Here is an 18,119-nt window from a genome sequence, read left to right as displayed (position 1 = left end):
CAGAGAAAAAAAGATCACCTAGAAAGGAAAATCCATCAGGCTATCATCAGACTTCTCAACAGAAACCTTACAGGCCAGAAGAGAATGGCATGATATATTTAATGCAATGAAACAGAAGGGCCTTGAACCAAGAATACTGTATCCAGCACAATTATCATTTAAATATGAAGGAGGGATTAAACAATTCCCAGACAAGCAAAAGTTGACGGAATTTGCCTCCCACAAACCACCTCTACAGGGTATCTTAGAGGGACTGCTCTAGATGGGAGCACTCCTAAAAAGAGCACAGAACAAAACACCCAACATATGAAGAATCGAAGAGGAGGAATAAGAAGGGAGAGAAATAAAGAATCATCAGACAGTGTTTATAATAGCTCAATAAGTGAGTTAAGTTAGACAGTAAGATAGAAAAGAAGCTAACCTTGAACCTTTGGTAACAACAAACTTAAAGCCTATAGTGGCAATAAGTACATATCTTTCAATAATCACCCTAAATGTAAATGGACTGAATGCACCAATCAAAAGACACAGAGTAATAGAATGGATAAAAAAGCAAGACCCATCTATATACTGCTTTCAAGAGACTCACCTCAAACCCAAAGACATGCAGAGATTAAAAGTCAAAGATATTTCATGCAAACAACAGGGAGAAAAAAATCAGGTGTTGCAATACTAGTATCAGACAAAATAGACATCAAAACAAAGAAAGTAACAAGAGATAAAGGAGGACATTATATAATGATAAAGCGCTCAGTCCAACAAGAGGATATAACCGTTATAAATATATATGCACCCAATATAGGAGCACCAGCATATGTGAAACAAATACTAACAGTATTAAAGGAAGAAACAGAATGCAATGCATTCATTCTGGGAGACTTCAACACACCACTCACTCCAAAGGATAGATCCACCAGACAGAAAATAAGTAAGGACACAGAGGCACTGAACAACACACTAGAACAGATGGACCTAATAGACATCTATAGAACTCTACAACCAAAAGCAACAGCATACACATTCTTCTCAAGTCCACATGGAACATTCTCCAGAATAGACCACAAACTAGGCCACAAAAAGAGCCTCAGTAAATTCCAAAAGATTGAAATTCTACGAACCACCTTCTCAGACCACAAAGGTATAAAACTAGAAATAAATTGTACAAAGAAAGCAAAAAGGCTCACAAACACATGGAGGCTTAACAACATGCTCTTAAATAATCAATGGATCAACGACCAAATTAAAATGGGAGATCCAGCAATATATGGAAACAAATGATAACAACAACACAAAGCCCTAACTTCTGTGGGATGCAGCAAAAGGAGTCTTAAGAGGAAAGTATATAGCAATACAGGCATATTTAAAGAAGGAAGAACAATCCCAAATGAATAGTCTAATGTCACAGTTATCAAAATTGGAAAAAGAAGAACAAATGAGGCCTAAGGTCAGCAGACGGAGGGACATAATAAAGATCACAGAAGAAATAAATAAAATTGAGAAGAATAAAACAATAGAAAAAATCAATGACACCAAGAGCTGGTTCTTTGAGAGAATAAACAAAGTAGGTAAGCCTCTAGCCAGACTTATTAAGAGAAAAAGAGAGTCAATACACATCAACAGAATCAGAAACAAGAAAGGAAAAATCATGACGGACCCCACAGAAATACAAAGAATTATTAGAGAATACTATGAAAACCTATATGCTAACAAGCTGGGAAACCTAGGAGAAATGGATGACTTCCTAGAAAAATACAACCTTCCAAGACTGACCCAGAAAGAAACACAAAATCTAAACAGACCAATTACCAGCAACGAAATTGAAGCAGTAATCAAAAAACTACCCAAGAACAAAACCCCCAGGCCAGATGGATTTACCTCAGAATTTTACCAGACATACAGAGAAGACATAATACCCATTCTCCTTAAAGTTTTCCAAAAAATAGAAGAGGAGGGAATACTCCCAAACTCATTCTATGAAGCCAACATCACCCTAATACCAAAACCAGGCAAAGACCCCACCAAAAAAGAAAACTACAGACCAATATCCCTGATGAACGTAGATGCAAAAATACTCAACAAAATATTAGCAAACCGAATTAAAAAATACATCAATAGGATCATACACCATGACCAAGTGGGATTCATCCCAGGGATGCAGGGATGGTACAACATTCGAAAGTCCATCAACATCATCCACCACATCAACAAGAAGAAGGACAAAAACCCCATGATCATCTCCATAGATGCTGAAAAAGCATTCGACAAAATTCAACATCCATTCATGATAAAAACTCTCAACAATACAGGTATAGAGGGCAAGTACCTCAACATAATAAAGGCCATATATGATAAACCCACAGCCAACATCATACTGAACAGTGAGAAGCTGAAAGGGATGCCCACTCTCCCCACTGTTATTCAACATAGTACTGGAGGTCCTAGCCACAGCAATTAGACAAAACAAAGACATACAAGGAATCCAGATTGGTAAAGAGGAAGTTAAACTGTCACTATTTGCAGATGACATGATACTGTACATAAAAAACCCTAAAGACTCCACCCCAAAACTACTAGAACTGATATTGGAATACAGCAAAGTTGCAGGATACAAAATCAACACACAGAAATCTGTGGCTTTCCTATACACTAACAATGAACTAATAGAAAGAGAAATCAGGAAAACAATTCCATTCACAATAGCATCAAAAAGAATAAAATACCTAGGAATAAACTTAACCAAGGAAGTGAAAGACCTATACCCTGAAAACTATAAAACACTCTTGAGAGAAATTAAAGAGGTCACTAATGAATGGAAACTCATTCCATGCTCCTGGCTAGGAAGAATTAATATTGTCAAAATGGCCATCCTGCCCAAAACAATACACAGATTCGAAGCAATCCGTATCAAATTACCAACAGAATTCTTCAATGAACTGGAACAAATAGTTCAAAAATTCATATGGGAACACCAAAGACCCTGAATAGCTAAAGCAATCCTGAGAAGGAAGAATAAAGTGGGGGGGATCTCACTCCCCAACTTCAAGCTCTACTACAAAGTCACAGTAATCAAGATAACTTGGTACCAGCACAAGAACAGAGCCATAGACCAGTGGAACAGAATAGAGACTCCAGACATTAACCCAAACATATATGGTCAATTAATAGTCGATAAAGGAGCCATGGACATACAATGGGGAAATGACAGTCTCTTCAACAGATGGTGCTGGCAAAACTGGACAGCTACATGTAAGAGAATGAAACTGGATCACTGTCTAACCCCATACACAAATGTAAATTTGAAATGGATCAAAGACTTGAATGTAAGTCATGAAACCATAAAACTCTTAGAAAAAAACATAGACAAAGATCTCTTGGACATAAACATGAGTGACTTATTCATGAACATATCTCCCCAGGCAAGGGAAACAAAAGCAAAAATGAACAAGTGGGACTGTATCAAGCTGAAAAGCTTCTGTACAGCAAAGGACACCATCAATAGAACAAAAAGTTATCCTACAGTATGGGAGAATATATTCATAAATGACAGATCTGATAAACGGTTGACATCCAAAATATATAAAGAGCTCACACACCTCAACAAACAAAAAGCAAATAATCCAATTAAAAAATGGGCAGAGGAGCTGAATAGACAGTTCTCTAAAGAAGTAATTCAGATGGCCAACAGTCACATGAAAAGATGCTCCACATCGCTTGTCATCAGAGAAATGCAAATTAAAACCACAATGAGATATCATCTCACACCAGTAAGGATGGCCACCATCCAAAAGACAAGCAACAACAAATGTTGGCAAGGTTGTGGAGAAAGGGGAACCCTTCTACACTGCTGGTGGGAATGTAAATTAGTTCAACCATTGTGGAAAGCAGTATGGAAGTTCCTCAAAATGCTCAAAATAGAAATACCATTTGACCCAGGAATTCCACTTCTAGGTATTTACCCTAAGAATGCAGCACTCCAGTTTGAAAAAGACAGATGCACCCCTATGTTTATCACGGCACTATTTACAATAGCCAAGATATGGAAGCAACCTAAATGTCCACCAGTAGATGAATGGATAAAGAAGATGTGGTACATATACACTATGGAATATTACTCAGCCATAAGAAAAAAACAGATCCTACCATTTGCAACAACATGGATGGAGCTAGAGGGTATTATGCTCAGTGAAATAAGCCAGGCGGAGAAAGACAAGTACCAAATGATTTCACTCATATGTGGAGAATAAGAACAAAGGAAAACTGAAGGACCAAAACAGCAGCAGAATCACAGAACCCAAGAATGGACTAACAGTTACCAAAGGGAAAGGGACTGGGGAGAATGGATGGGAAGGGAGGGATAATTGTGGGGAAAAAGAAAGGGGGCATTACAATGAGCATGTGTAGTGTGTGTGGGGGCACGGGGAGGGCTGTGCAACACAGAGAAGACAAGTAGTGATTTTACAGCATCTTACTATGCTGATGGGCAGTGACTATGAAGGGGTATGTGGGGGAGACTTGGTGAAGGGGGGAGCCTAGTAAACATAATGTCCTTCATGTAATTGTAGATTAATGATACCGAATTATATATATATATGGCCTCTGGTGTCCCTATGCCTAATTTTCCAGCTTTTTCTGTACAGCCCTAAGAAGTGCAGAGAAGATCTACTTACTGCTGGGGTCCAAAAAGCAGGTCTCCCGTGGCTGCAGTGATCGGGAGAACACATTGGTTATGCTGATAAGGACATTACTTGGTCCTTACGTCAGAATGTCATCTTCCATCTCCGGGCACCGGAAGGTGGGAGCTGCCGTCCTTCCAACTTTCATAGCTATAAGGATCTAAGACCCATTTAAGGAACTCTTAAGGATATCTCTCAGGCATTGTTGTGACAGTTAGATGTCATTAACAGCTCAGAACATGGGCTTATCAACGCGTGCCGCATTGTCTTTGGGAAGACCAATGTCACATGAGAAATGGGAATTAATTTGAAGGGGAAAAAGTACTGTTACCCTTGCAGCTGACTCTTCATTTTTATTTGTTTTTTTTTTAAACCAGTTTTATTGGGATTTAATTAATCTACAAGGAAATGCCCACATTTTAAGTGAATAGTTTGATGTTTTGGCAAATATGTATACCCATGTAACCATCACCACAATCAAGATAGAGAACATTTTTATCACTGTCCAGAATGCTTTGATGCCATTTGCGCTCGATGCCCCCACCCCTAGCCCCAGGCCACTACCGCTTTTTGTCACTATTGATTAGTTTGGCCATTCACATTTCTTCTTTTGTGAAGTGTCAGCACAAATATTTGACCAATTTTTATTATTTGTCTTCTTATTATTTGGTAAGTTCAAAAAAGAGTCAAGATTTTGTCCGATTTATGTAGTATAAATATTTTCTCCCAGTCTGTTGTTTGCATTATTACTATTATTTTTTTGGAGTTTAATATATTTTAATAGCAACATGCAGGAATAGCACAGAAGACGGACATCATTAAAGATCTATTATACTCACATGTAGGACAACTCAGACAAGTACAGTGAATGGATAGAATCTACTGTATGATAAAAATGGTACAAACACCATTCAGTTGCCATTAATAAGAAATTTACTGTTGAAAAAACATCCAAATGCTGGCATTGTCCAGAAAAATTTAATAGGTTTATTTATAATTATTATAAAGTTGAACTGCTGAAACTTGTTCACTGAAACATTTTGACTTGCATTAATGCTTTATGTCTCCTCATTTATATTAAAAATTCACACACAAATGAAAATGGAAAACCTGCCAATACCTGATTTCTGTCCCTTATTTTTCCTCTTGCAATTCTATACTTAGGTACCTTTTGACCCCATCAAAAAACATTCAGAACTATCAATAACAAGAAGAATTTTTTTTTTTTTTTTTTTTAAGAATGAAGTGTTTCCCAGCATAGTGGATTCTTAAGTGTGTTCTACACGTACGCAGTGTGCTAGCTGGATGTATTTTGGTGTAACTGTTATATGTACATCAAGGATAGCACACAGATGAGTGTCTTCAAAATGGCCAACCAGATAGGCCTCACTTGCCTCCTGTGCATTTTTATTTTTAATGAGCAGAAGTCTTACATTTTAAGTCCAAATTTTCTTCTTCTTAAATCATTGCACATCTCAGGGTCATAGAGATCTCATCTGTTTTTTTCCCCTAGATTTATAAGTTTTAACTTTTCTATAGAAATCCAAGACACATTTCAATTTAATTTTTGTATATGGTATGAGGTAAGAGACAAGGTACATTTCCCTCATATTTATATCTGGTTGTTCCTGCAGCAATGATGAAAAGGTTATCATTTCCCCAGTTGCAGAACCTTGGCACAAACCAAAAGTTAATTGACTACAAATGTGTGGGTCTATTTCTGAATTTTCTGTTCTCTTCCATTAATTTGCATGTTTATGCCAACACCACACATTGTAATAACCAAGTCTAACATAGGCCTTCTGTATTTCTTCTTTTTTCAAAATTGTTTAGACTATTCCAGTCTTCTGCATTTCCAAATAAATTCTGGAATTGGCTTGTTTAAAAATACAAACAATCCTCTTTGGGTCTTAATTGGGGTTTTATTGAGACTATGGATTAGTATAGGTATATCTTCCATTTATTTTGAGCTTCTTTAATTTCATTTATTGTGGTGATGATCTTTCATCTTATACAAATTTCAAATCATTACGTTATACACCTGAAACTAATACAGTATTACATGTCAACTGTATCTCAATAAAAAATAACTGTTAAAATATATTTTAAGAAACTTAATTAAATTTGATCTGTGATCAAGATCATTGACTAAAATATATTCTGCATTAAATGATAATGGTGACTGAGTAAAAGGAAGAGAGAAGAGAGAAAACTGAAAAACTGTTCAGCCTTATTTTTTATTAATTTTTTTAACTTATGTTTAATTGCTCCAAATGATACATGTTTATTTAAAGCAGAAATAGTAACAATATTTATTTGTGTTTAAAGCATATATACAATTAACATAAGTCAATGATAGCGCAAAGGAGAGGAGGGAGTAATTGGAAATATGCTATTGAAAAAGGTTCTTAACAGCTGTAGTTCAACTGTATATCCACCTACTACTTTTACTATCAATCCTGTGTTATGTGTATTTTACCACAGTAAAAAATTGGGAAAACAGGCTGTTTGGATGTTTTGGAGACTAAGGAAGCTAGATGTGGATAAACATTAATCCTACAAAATCTTATATCATCTTAAAGTGTTTAGACAGTGCGCAGAATTTTTATTGTTGTTCTGTTGGTTGCACTGATGTTCTAAATGCCTTTATTCTTTGCATTTGACTTCCTTTACTTAATGTTATGTTTCTGTGGACTATCTGTGTGATATCAGAGAATCCATTTTCATTGTGCATAGTACTTATTATATGGATATAAAAAATCAGTTGATCCATTATGTTACTGATGAGCATTTGGATAGCTTGAATAAATTAAAAAATAAATTTTATAGAATCTTTTAAATTTTGGGGTTATCGACTTAGGTTACACAGACTACTATATATTCTTAGGGGCAAAGTTTGTAAGGAATATGTAAAAATATTAGCCCTTAATACTACCTTTAATTGATTATAGTCTCTCTTTTATCTGTACTTTTCAGCTTTCTCTATAAACACCTGTTTGTTTTGTAGTAAAAAAGAAACACCTCATAAAATTAAAGACTTAAACTTTGCCAAATTAATCTGGCCATAAATTATTGAATCGCCAAACTGAGCCCATGGCACAGAGCAAAACAAATCTGAGTGACAGAAGCCACTAAACAAAGGCCTTACCTGCTAGTCCACATAACTAAAAGTTTACTGATCATTCTGAGTTCAGTTTGCTTAAGAAAAGTGGACCATCAGTCAAATTCTCCAGTCTATTTATTTCAAAAAGGAAAATACACTGTTAAGTAGTCATAAAGTAGCATGTGGAGAAAAAGCAAAGACACACCAAACTAACAGCAGGTTAAAGTTGAGAATCTGTTCTAACGCCAGCAGTGGTTTCTCCTGTCTGAGGGCCATTATTGTGGAGTTGCTTCTCTTTAAGAAGTGGTAGCAAGAATTTACTTGGCTTAATTCCATAAGCCCTCTTTTTTTGTTTTTTATTTTTGTTTTTTTTAAGAGAGACCAAAATATATTCCTTTGTCTTGTATCTCTCTTCATATATACTATTTCCCCAACTTCTCTTCAGTTATAGATTGTCTGTTAACTTTCACTGAATACTCAGTATGGAGTCTATGTCTACACATTGGACAGAGGTCATGACACACACTAGTTCTTATGAACCTTCTTATGAACACACAGGTCTTTTAAAGTCTATTCCAATAATCTCTAGATGTCTTCCAAAAACACTAGTGCAGATAGTGTTAGCAAGTCTTTGGGAGAAAAATTTCTTGTCTAATATATTTGAGAAATACCAGGTTGAAACAATGTGAACAGTTTCTTTCTTGTAATGTTTCTAGAACCTTAAGTGAATTGTGACATGACAGGTGGCTGAGGATTTATTATGAAACATTTCTTAATGTTTGTAACCAAGGAGAGGTTATGTTTGTTTGGGGTGAGGGGGTGAAATGTAAGCATAGAATGTGAGTGGGGATTCTAAGAACATCTTTTGAAATGTTGACTTGAGTTCTAGTTTCAGGTCTACAAGAGCTGGACAAAAATGACAAATGAGTAGGGTCTGTGATACAGTGGGTGGCTGGGTCCCTCTACTGGGCAGAGTCTGCTCAGCTCCAGTTGATGCAATGCTGAAGTGTAGACTTTCGAATCTTCTGATTTGTCAAGAAAAAGAGAAATCTAGATTTTTATATAAAATGCTTTAAGTTTTAAGTGTTGGAAAATAATTAGAATTTTTTTTAAAAAACACTGTGTGGATCACATAAAACATGCTTACCAACTAGATTTATCCTACAGGCCAATGATTTGCAAACTCTGAGGGCTGTGCATTCATCACTTATCACACAGTGCTTTGTGCTATCTAATATATTTCAGAGTGAGGCAGATGATAGAGTGATGCAGGTAGATAAAGTTCAGAGCCCCTGTAGGTTTCAAGGTCTTGTAGGTTTCAAGAAACTTCAGAGCCCTTTTAAATTTCAAAACCCTTGTAAGTTTCAAAAAGCTCCAATCAAACTCAGCCATTCAAAAGTACATTTATATAGACCTCAGCTCTGATTTGTTATGCCCTGTGCAAATGACATTGTACTTTCAGCCGATCAGGAGTGGGCTGTGATGTCATTAGTTCAGTACTCTATTTGGTCTGGGGAGGGTGGGACCTCTTCCTCTCAGGAAGCAAAATAAACCCCAGAATCCACAGCCCTCGTGGTATCCTCCCTTGGGGCCTCTCCTGAGTTGCAGGATCATTCTCTTTTTCACTCATTAAAAGAACTTTGCTGGTAGTTCCGTACTCTTGCCTGTTGGCTTCATTCTTCATCACCTCGGAGACATGATTGTGGGAAAAAAAGCAGCCTTCTCAGCTGGTAACAAGAGTACCATGTGTGATTTTTAAATTATGCATTATATTGCAAGCTTTTCATGTGTGTAACAATAACAACATTAATTCATTCACTGAGATTCTCGCCAGATTTAGTGTTAAGCATGCAAACCTAAGGTATTTAACTGAATCTGACATATGAAGGCATGAATTAACCAAAATTTAAGATGAGGAAATATAGAAATTAAAGAAAGTAAGTATATCATTCAAGGTCAAAAGTAACTAAGTGGTAATAAGTGCACTGTGCTTGACTTCAGGTCTTGTATGTCTGTTTTACTGCTAATCCTATGTGTGTATCTCCTATATTTTCATATATCTCAGCTAGGCTGGGGAATACATGGTAGATATCAATAGGTACTTTTGAATTTATGGTACTGAATGTAAACTCATTGAGAATGGAATTACACCTTCTATTGGATAGCTGACTATGTATTTTTTAATCTGCAGGAAAGAACTTGTACAACTGAACATGTAGTTGGTTCTCAAAAGTCACTGTATGATAGATTCTTAATATACTATTTAAGTACTGTGGGGTAGTGGAAAAAAAAATCACTTGACTTCAAGTCAAGAAATTTGGTCTTGACATATAGCTTGTCACCTATCAGTGGGCCCTTTTCCAAAGCGCTGTAGACCTTAATCCGTAAAGTAAGTGTGTTGGACTAGAAACTCAATGGGTTCTTTCTAGCACTGCAAAATCTATAACTGATTGATCTATGTTGCTGTGCTGATCAACTGGGGAAACTAGACTTTTGGTCTGTTTGCCAGTGGCAGTATAGTACTTGGGACAATTCCTGGTGCAAGTAACAGAAAACAAAAAAGCAACCTCCCACCCCAATTATCTCAAACCAAAAGAGAATGTGCTAGCTGAGGAACTGCAAAGTCCAGGGCTATTGTTGGCATCAGGTGTGGATAAAAATTTTAAATGTATGATGTGATGATCAGCCATATGTATATTTTGTGAAAGGATTCCCCACATTGAGTCAATTAACACATTCATCACACATATTTATCTCTCTTTTTTTTTAACATCACTTTCATGTATTTACCTTAAAGTTCTACTCTTCTGGCAAATTTCAGTTATATGATACAGTGTTATCAACTATAGTCATCTGTTATACATTAGATCCTCAGACCTATTCATCTTACAATGGAAGGTTTGTACCTTTTACTGATCTCTCCCTCTTTCCCTCATTCCTCGATCTCTGCCAATCATTTTTCTAATCTCTGTTTCTTTGAGTTCAACTTTTTTTTTAGGTTTTGCACATAAATTAAAAGCGCTACCATGCAGTGTTTGCCTTTCTCTGCTCTACTGACTAGTTTTGGATAGCAGGCAGACTCTTTTTCCTACTTTCTGTTAGGCAAATTCGGAATTAAGCCTCTGGGGTATAATTAGAATACTTAACTCTATAGCCCAAAGGGATTAAGATTAAAAACAAAAGTGAAGAAAGAACCTTGAGAGAATCCCAAACTCATCCCTTATCCCCTGATCCTATGGTGACCACTGATCATTGCCCATGCTTAGGATTGGAGAATCAAGATATGCTGGCAGGGAAGACTGGGAAAAATATTCTTATGATGAAGCAGGTCAGTGTGGTCTGTTGTAGGAGATTCAAGACACTCTTAGGCACAGTGGTTGCAGACCTTAAGATTTACCTCTTTCAAGATTAAATAACAATGAAATGTTATAAGACATAGCCAGGGAACTATAAGAAACTTTTGGTTCACCTATAAATTGGGGTTTATATATTAAATAAGGACATCATAAATCAGTATGTGACCAAATGTAACCTAAATAGAATACTGACACCTAATAGAGAATCACCAAGCAATTTGTATAAGATATAGATTCCTTGTCATAAATATAAAAATTGGTAAAATAATAATGGCTAAATGGAAGAACTTAGAATTAATGAAAATTGATAAAATATTATGGTTAAATATAAATACTTACTGATATTGCAAAACATTTGGACTACACCCTGCCTGTGTTGGACATGTCCTAAGGTGATCCCCAATGAGTCATGCCCTTGCATTTCTTCTGTGTGTGTGTGACCTTTTAAGCAAATAGAATATAAAAAAATTAAATGATTTTTGCAGATGTAATTAATATCCCAAGTCTGCTGATTTTGAGTTAATCAAAAGGAAGGTCATTTTGGGTAGGTCTGATTTAGTCAGGTGAAAGCCCTTAAAAAAGGGTTGGGGGGCTCTCCATGATGTCAGATTCTGACTCCTGCTAGTTTTGAAGAAAACCATGAGTTCTGTAACTATAAGGAAATGAATTCTGCCAAAACTTGATGGAACGTGAGTAGATCTTTCATCAGTGTGTCCAGCACCTTGACTGCAGTCTTGTGAGACCTTGAGTAGGGGACCCACTGAAGCCATGCCAAGATTCTTGCCCCACAGACACTATGAAATGATAAATGGTTGTATTTAAGCCTCCAACTTGGTGTAGTTTGTTACACAGCAGCAGAAAACTAACACATTGCCTTTACTCCCAGGAAGATGGGTTATTTTATTTTGGGTTTTTGGAGGGTCAGGAACAGTGCTGGTGCTTCCTAGTATTTTCAGATCTCTGGTTTCTGAATCAGTGGACCATTTAGCATAAGCTTGGTCAACAAGGATATTACTTGGAAATCAGATCATTACTGACTGTTGGGAAACCCAAAGGAAAGAAACAAAGACATCTAAGTAGTAGGGGGTGCCTATGTGATTTACACATACATACTAGCTCATTGAATCCTCCAGCAACTTAAGTATTTGGCAACCAACATGTAAAGGGGAAAAACTACTTAACCAAGGCCACTTAGTTATTAAGAAAAGTTACTGCAAATATGGCTGTTTCATACATGTTTCAAACATACCCTTTCGATGGCTAATTGGCCCATCCAAGTATTTCATTTCCTAGGTAAATGTATCCTTGTATGATGTATTAGTTTTCTATTGCTGTGTTGACAAAATTAATTTCCCTGTGGTTGTAGGACTGAAGGCCCCAGCTTCTTGCTGGCTGTTGGTTGGAGGTTGTTCTCAAATTCTAGAGTCCACTTGCACTTTCTTATCCCCTGGGCTTTGTGGACATGGCTGCTTACTTCATCACGCCAGCCAGATAGGAATGGTGTCCTATCATGTTTGCCATATTCTATTAAAAGCAGGTGTCAGGTCCTTTCTATACTCAAGGGGTGGTGGTGGGTCTTATTGGTCTTTATTGAGGCCTCATTTAGTTGGGGCATTAGTTCTATGTTCACAAGCTTGCTTCTTTTACTGCTTGACATCCTTAAGGTCAAATTTATGCAGTTTTTCATGCTTCCTTGGATTTAGCAGAGAACCAGTGAGCTCCAGAAGTCAGAGGGCTCTGCTCAAAAGATGTTTGATGGGTTTACTTTGCTTGGTTTTCCATTTAAACCTAATCAACAGAAAGTTATTGTCACTCCAACACACTGCTTTCTCTAAATGCGCTGCTTTTTCAGAGAAACACCCTTAGGTACTCTGGCCTGGTGGAGTAAAGGTGGCTGGGTAAGAAAGGTTTGCAGGAGAGCGTTCTCTAAAGAGAGCAAACAGAATGGATCCAATTTTTGGGAATCAACTGGATTCCTTCAGCCCAGTCCACATTCATTTGCATGATTGTTTCCCTGTGAATGAAAGAGGCTTGTACATAGACAAGCAGCTATTTTCTCAGGGTCACTGATTAAAACACCATTTGTATCAATAAATCATCTCTATGTGAGTTTTTTGGTTTCACATATATTGAGAATGCATCTGCATTCAAAACTCATCCTCTGCCTGTTTCTAGGCTGAGGCCCAGAAGCCCTGAGAAGAGCAGGGTGATAGAATGGGAGGACTCCTGGGTTTTGGAGACAGATCTGGGGTTGTGTTCCAGCCCGTCCTTGCTATCTCTGTGTCATTCATTAAGCAAATTATTTTCCCCTTTTGAGCTTCAAATCCTTCATTATAAATGGACTTGATAATACCCAGATTGAAGATCAGAAGAATGGATACTTGTGCAAGAGCTTTAAAGTACGAGTGCTCTCTGTATGAGGTAGTATCAGATTATCAAATCATGGTAGATTTTTCACTGAAGTGTTGAGTAAAGTCAAGGGCTGTGTTTATCTGATGCTGCCACATAGAAAACTGCAACACTCCTCCCTGGACCCTAGAGCACTAGACTGTAAGGACAAGGATATGCCCTGATACAGTAATGCTTATATTTCACATATTTTGAGCTTGAAAAGATTTCTGTAATGCTCTGTATTTGTACACAAATACAAAAATGAGTAGACATCAGAGAAATTGCCAAAAACTTGAAATGGGAAAACAGGTGCTATTTGGGGGAATAAAACCTTAACTTGTTGATGGACAAAAATTATATGCAGACATTACAGGAAGCTGTGCATAAGATAGCAGTTTTTACCATGAAATGTTAGTAGAACTCCCTGTTTCCAGAGAACGTCTCTTTTGATAACAGATCAGGAAATCAAGAGCAGGCTGAGAATGAAAGCATCGATTTTCTCCCATGGGACCAGGGTGTTTCTTGATAATTGAAGAAGGGATTCTTTAATACTCCTTTCCCTTGCTTTCGTTCAAGTTGCTGATGAATTTGGCCACAGGAAGGCAGTGAATCTTGCTGTCTTTGGATATAACTGATTTCAGTATGAGTTAAAGCATTCAGCCTAGAGAAAAAGTAAGACAGGGAGAGGAAAATCCTATTAGGATCATTTTCTTCATTCCAGGACTGCTGAGACTGGGGCCTTCCTGCCACCACATCCTTGGTGACTTTGTCCAGCTGCTTTTTAAATAACTCGGGTGATTGTTATCTTATTATTTTCTCCCAGGAACTCATTTTACCATGTAACAGAGCTGACTCTTAGGTAGTTTTTTTGAATATAATATTATTGTATACAATTTCTTCATATGTTTCCCTTTATCCAATTTCATTTCATAAGGAATCCATAAGAATAAAAAAAGAGGAGAGAAAGCATTGAGATAGACTGGGCAGATGGAGCAGCCATGGGCTGGTAGGAGCAGGGAGAGGAGGCAGGCTGTGTCAGGAAACGCTAAAGAGGACAATTAGGGGAGAATGGCCCTCAGCCGGAGCTGCAGGGGCAGCAGTGGCCCTGGATCAAAAGCAAACTTCCCTTTTTAGATCTCTCTCTAAACTGAGGAGTGCCTCACGACATTGATGTCAGTAATTTTTATGGATTTAGTCAATTTGTAGGTTGCTAACTTCATATCGAAATATAATCCACTTCAAAACTGTAGCTGTGTGTGGTTACCTGCACACACCAAGCCCGAAACCCCGGTCCTGGGAGAGCTGGGAAGCGAGTGACGAAGACGGTGTGGCTCTCCTCCAGGTTGTGACTTGGCCACACCTTCCCACAGGCCCAGTCCTGTTGCCCCCTGTTCACCTTCTGTTGCTCTGTGGTTGAGCCCTGGCTCACAGAGTAGGAGGTTTCTGTAGGAAGCCCAGGAGGGCAGACATGTAGCACATAAGGAGTGCTGTCCTCAGGACTAGGTTCACCCCTACTTAGCTCCTGCTGGGGCAGCCAGGAGCGGGGATTCCAGATGGATATTGAGAGGATTAAGCCTCCTATGACATCCTTCATGTGTAAACAGACACAAATTTGAGAGATAGTCAAAGAACTATTTCTTCCCATTAGCCAAAGGCAAGCATGATTTAAACATTCAAGCCTTGCTCCACTTTTCACAGTTGCTGGACCTCAAATCCAACAGTTTCACACACCCTGATGATGCGACATTGTTCTCGGAATAAAATTCAGAATTGCCCGTGTGAGCGGCAGGACCTACCCAATCTGTCTTGTTCGGCTCTCCAGCCGCTGATCTGGCCAGTGTTGCCTACATTCTAGCCACACTGACCGCGTTCATTTCCTCAAACACGTCACCCTCTCTGTGCTAACAGCCCCCCAGAAGCCACCAATCCCCCGCTCCCCTCGCCTTTCTCTATCCAGCCCCACCCACCTCTCATACCATTGCTGCACCGTCCCCTCCACAGGGAGACGTCTGACGTCTCCTCTCCCAGACTAGGTGGGGTGCCTGTCGTGAGCTCTCACAGGATCTGTGCAGTGGTTCTAGGTGGTCCCACAGCACTTGAATCAGCTGGTTCTCCAGGAAGTGCTCTCCCACTGACCCTGACTTCTGACTCCTCCCCAGGGTCTGGCTTGAGCACATGAAAAGCACAATATGGTCTTTGCAAGCGATGCAAGGATGAATCCCCATCCAGAGGAAAGGAGACTTCGGGGACCACCCCGGGCTTCCTACTCAGCTTCTAGGTTTAGTGTGATGCAGAAGTTCTGAGTCCTCAGAGAATTTCAGAATTCCCTGGAAGACTTGTTAAGACACAGACTGTTGGCTCCACTCCCAGAGTTTCTTGTTCAGTAGTTCTGGGGTGGGCCCATATTTTGCATTGCTAACATGGCCCGAGGTAATGTTCAGAATCACTGGTACGCTCAGTAGAGGATTCCCTGGCCCACCAGGCTTAGGAAGGGCTGCAGGAAGTTCCATGTAAGGTTGTAAAGGAGAACTGGAGGCACTCATTGCCATCCACAGAGTAGCTCCAGCTGAGTAGGAAAGAATCATGCTTGTCAGACATCAAGTCTTGTGATGGTATCATGCTGCTGCTGCCTGTCACTTCCTGGGACAAAGTGCCTCCGCTTTGTGCCCCAGCACTGTCCTGAGTCCCTCACTTCCATCCCTAACCCACCTCCTCTGCCACCTAAACTACTGGAGGGAGTTGAGAGGCAATAAAATTGGTTGACTGACTACTCCTTTGGGTGGGATACAGCAATTTTACCTTTTATACTAGAAATAGGGAACTTCTCCCATTGCTCCCATGGCAAACTTTGCTTTGTTTTTTTGTACATGAAAATATTGTAACAGCACAGTCTATTGGTTCTATGCAGTGTCCATTTATAGATAGTTGATGCTACTGGCAGAGACCACTTAAATCCATAAAGTAAATTATTCTTTCTTTTACCCACACACATACATCTGCCAATAATCCTAAATCAGTGTGCTGGTTCTGGATCAAGAGAGAAATACTTAGTGAATGCTCACCTAGTCACTCATAATCAGCTAGGAGAGTATGCACTCTGGAGTGTTCTGCAGCAACAGAGTGGCATTGCATTGAGTTCTTCACTGAATTAAACATTCACTCTAGGGAAGTTACCTCTGTCAGGGGCTATACTTATGGAAGTCATAGATTCCTCACATCAGGGAGACCCCCCCAGAGGCCCCACATAGAGCCTAAGAACCAAAAGAGACCTGAGAGATAATCTGGTCTAGCATCAGATGGGCTGGGGCTGGGGCAGTAGGCAGTATGAGGATTTGTGCATGACTTTGGGCTCAGGAACATCATGTTCTTCTGAATTAGTTGATAATGTTTGATTTCAAGTAACAGGAAACCACTTAAGCTAGTTTAAAGCAAAAATGGGAATTTATCATAAAGGTGGGAGAAAGGGGTTCATAGAGGCAAAGGCACATGGCTAAGTCTCTGGAAGGACCTGGAATGAGGAAAGTACAAAGTAACAGGAATCCAGGAACTCTCTCTGGGCCTTTCATTGTTCATCTGCATCACTTGTCTGTGTCCACAGATGGGCGCCCTTGCAGAGAGCCACATGGCACAAAGGGTCTGGATCAGATCCACTGGGTAACTTCTATTCTCCACCCCATGAAAAGGATTCTCATTGGTCCAGCTTGGGTCAGATGCTGTGTTAATTATATTATTGGTCCCAGTTCTTTACTACCCTTTCAAAGAATTATACATCTAAAGTCATTGCATGGTCTCTTGGTGGATGGATGGCAGTGAGGGAACTGTTATAGGATGCTGGGGAAATGGCAAATGTTTTGTAGAACTATTGTATGTGGTAATCTGAAAAACAGAGAGTGTTCTTAATTTGAGCATTGTGTGAGTTTTCAAGCAGAATTTGAAAATGTGAGCTGGTGGTTACCAGCTTTATTTGATGAAGTAGTACAAGAAAGAGATGAGCTCATTAAGAAGTTTTGCAAACAGATTCAGATATAGAAAGCTCAGAGATTCTTGAACTTTCAGGGTTGCGAAATGAAGCTGCTTCTGTTTCAAAGTTGTGGCCATTAAAGCACAACCTTAGGACTGAGACCAAAGAGCACTGCCACTGAGACAAAATCTCAGAGCAAATAAATGCCACAGCCTTTGTTTACACTTTTGGAATGCCACCATATAAGCCACCACTTCTAAGACAACAATAGGTTCCCCCTTCACCAAGTCCCTCCCACAACCCCTATTACAGTCACTGTCCATCAGTGTAGTAAGATGCAACTTACAGCTTTTTTTTGATGATTTGCATTGCATATTGGGTAAAACCCCAAACCTCTTGTATGGCTTTTATCCTTTTATGAGTTGTTCCTTTTATCCAGACAAACTTGTTAAAAATATTAGGGATGTGGTCCCACCTAAGACCCAGGTAGCAGATGCAACTGGTGCTCCACCCAGAGTCCCTTGACCAGGCTTCTGTGCTCGCCCCCAGCCCCTGCAGCTGTTGGCTGCCAATGGCTCACACCTGCACTCCTCTCCACATGGCTGTCTTTGCTGGCTAGAGCTGTCCTGATTTCC

This window comes from Manis pentadactyla, chromosome 8, assembly GCF_030020395.1.
Source record: "Manis pentadactyla isolate mManPen7 chromosome 8, mManPen7.hap1, whole genome shotgun sequence".
NCBI classification, from domain to species: domain Eukaryota; kingdom Metazoa; phylum Chordata; class Mammalia; order Pholidota; family Manidae; genus Manis; species Manis pentadactyla.
The sequence above is the reverse complement of the archived record's forward strand: the minus strand, read 5'-3'. Positions refer to the sequence as shown.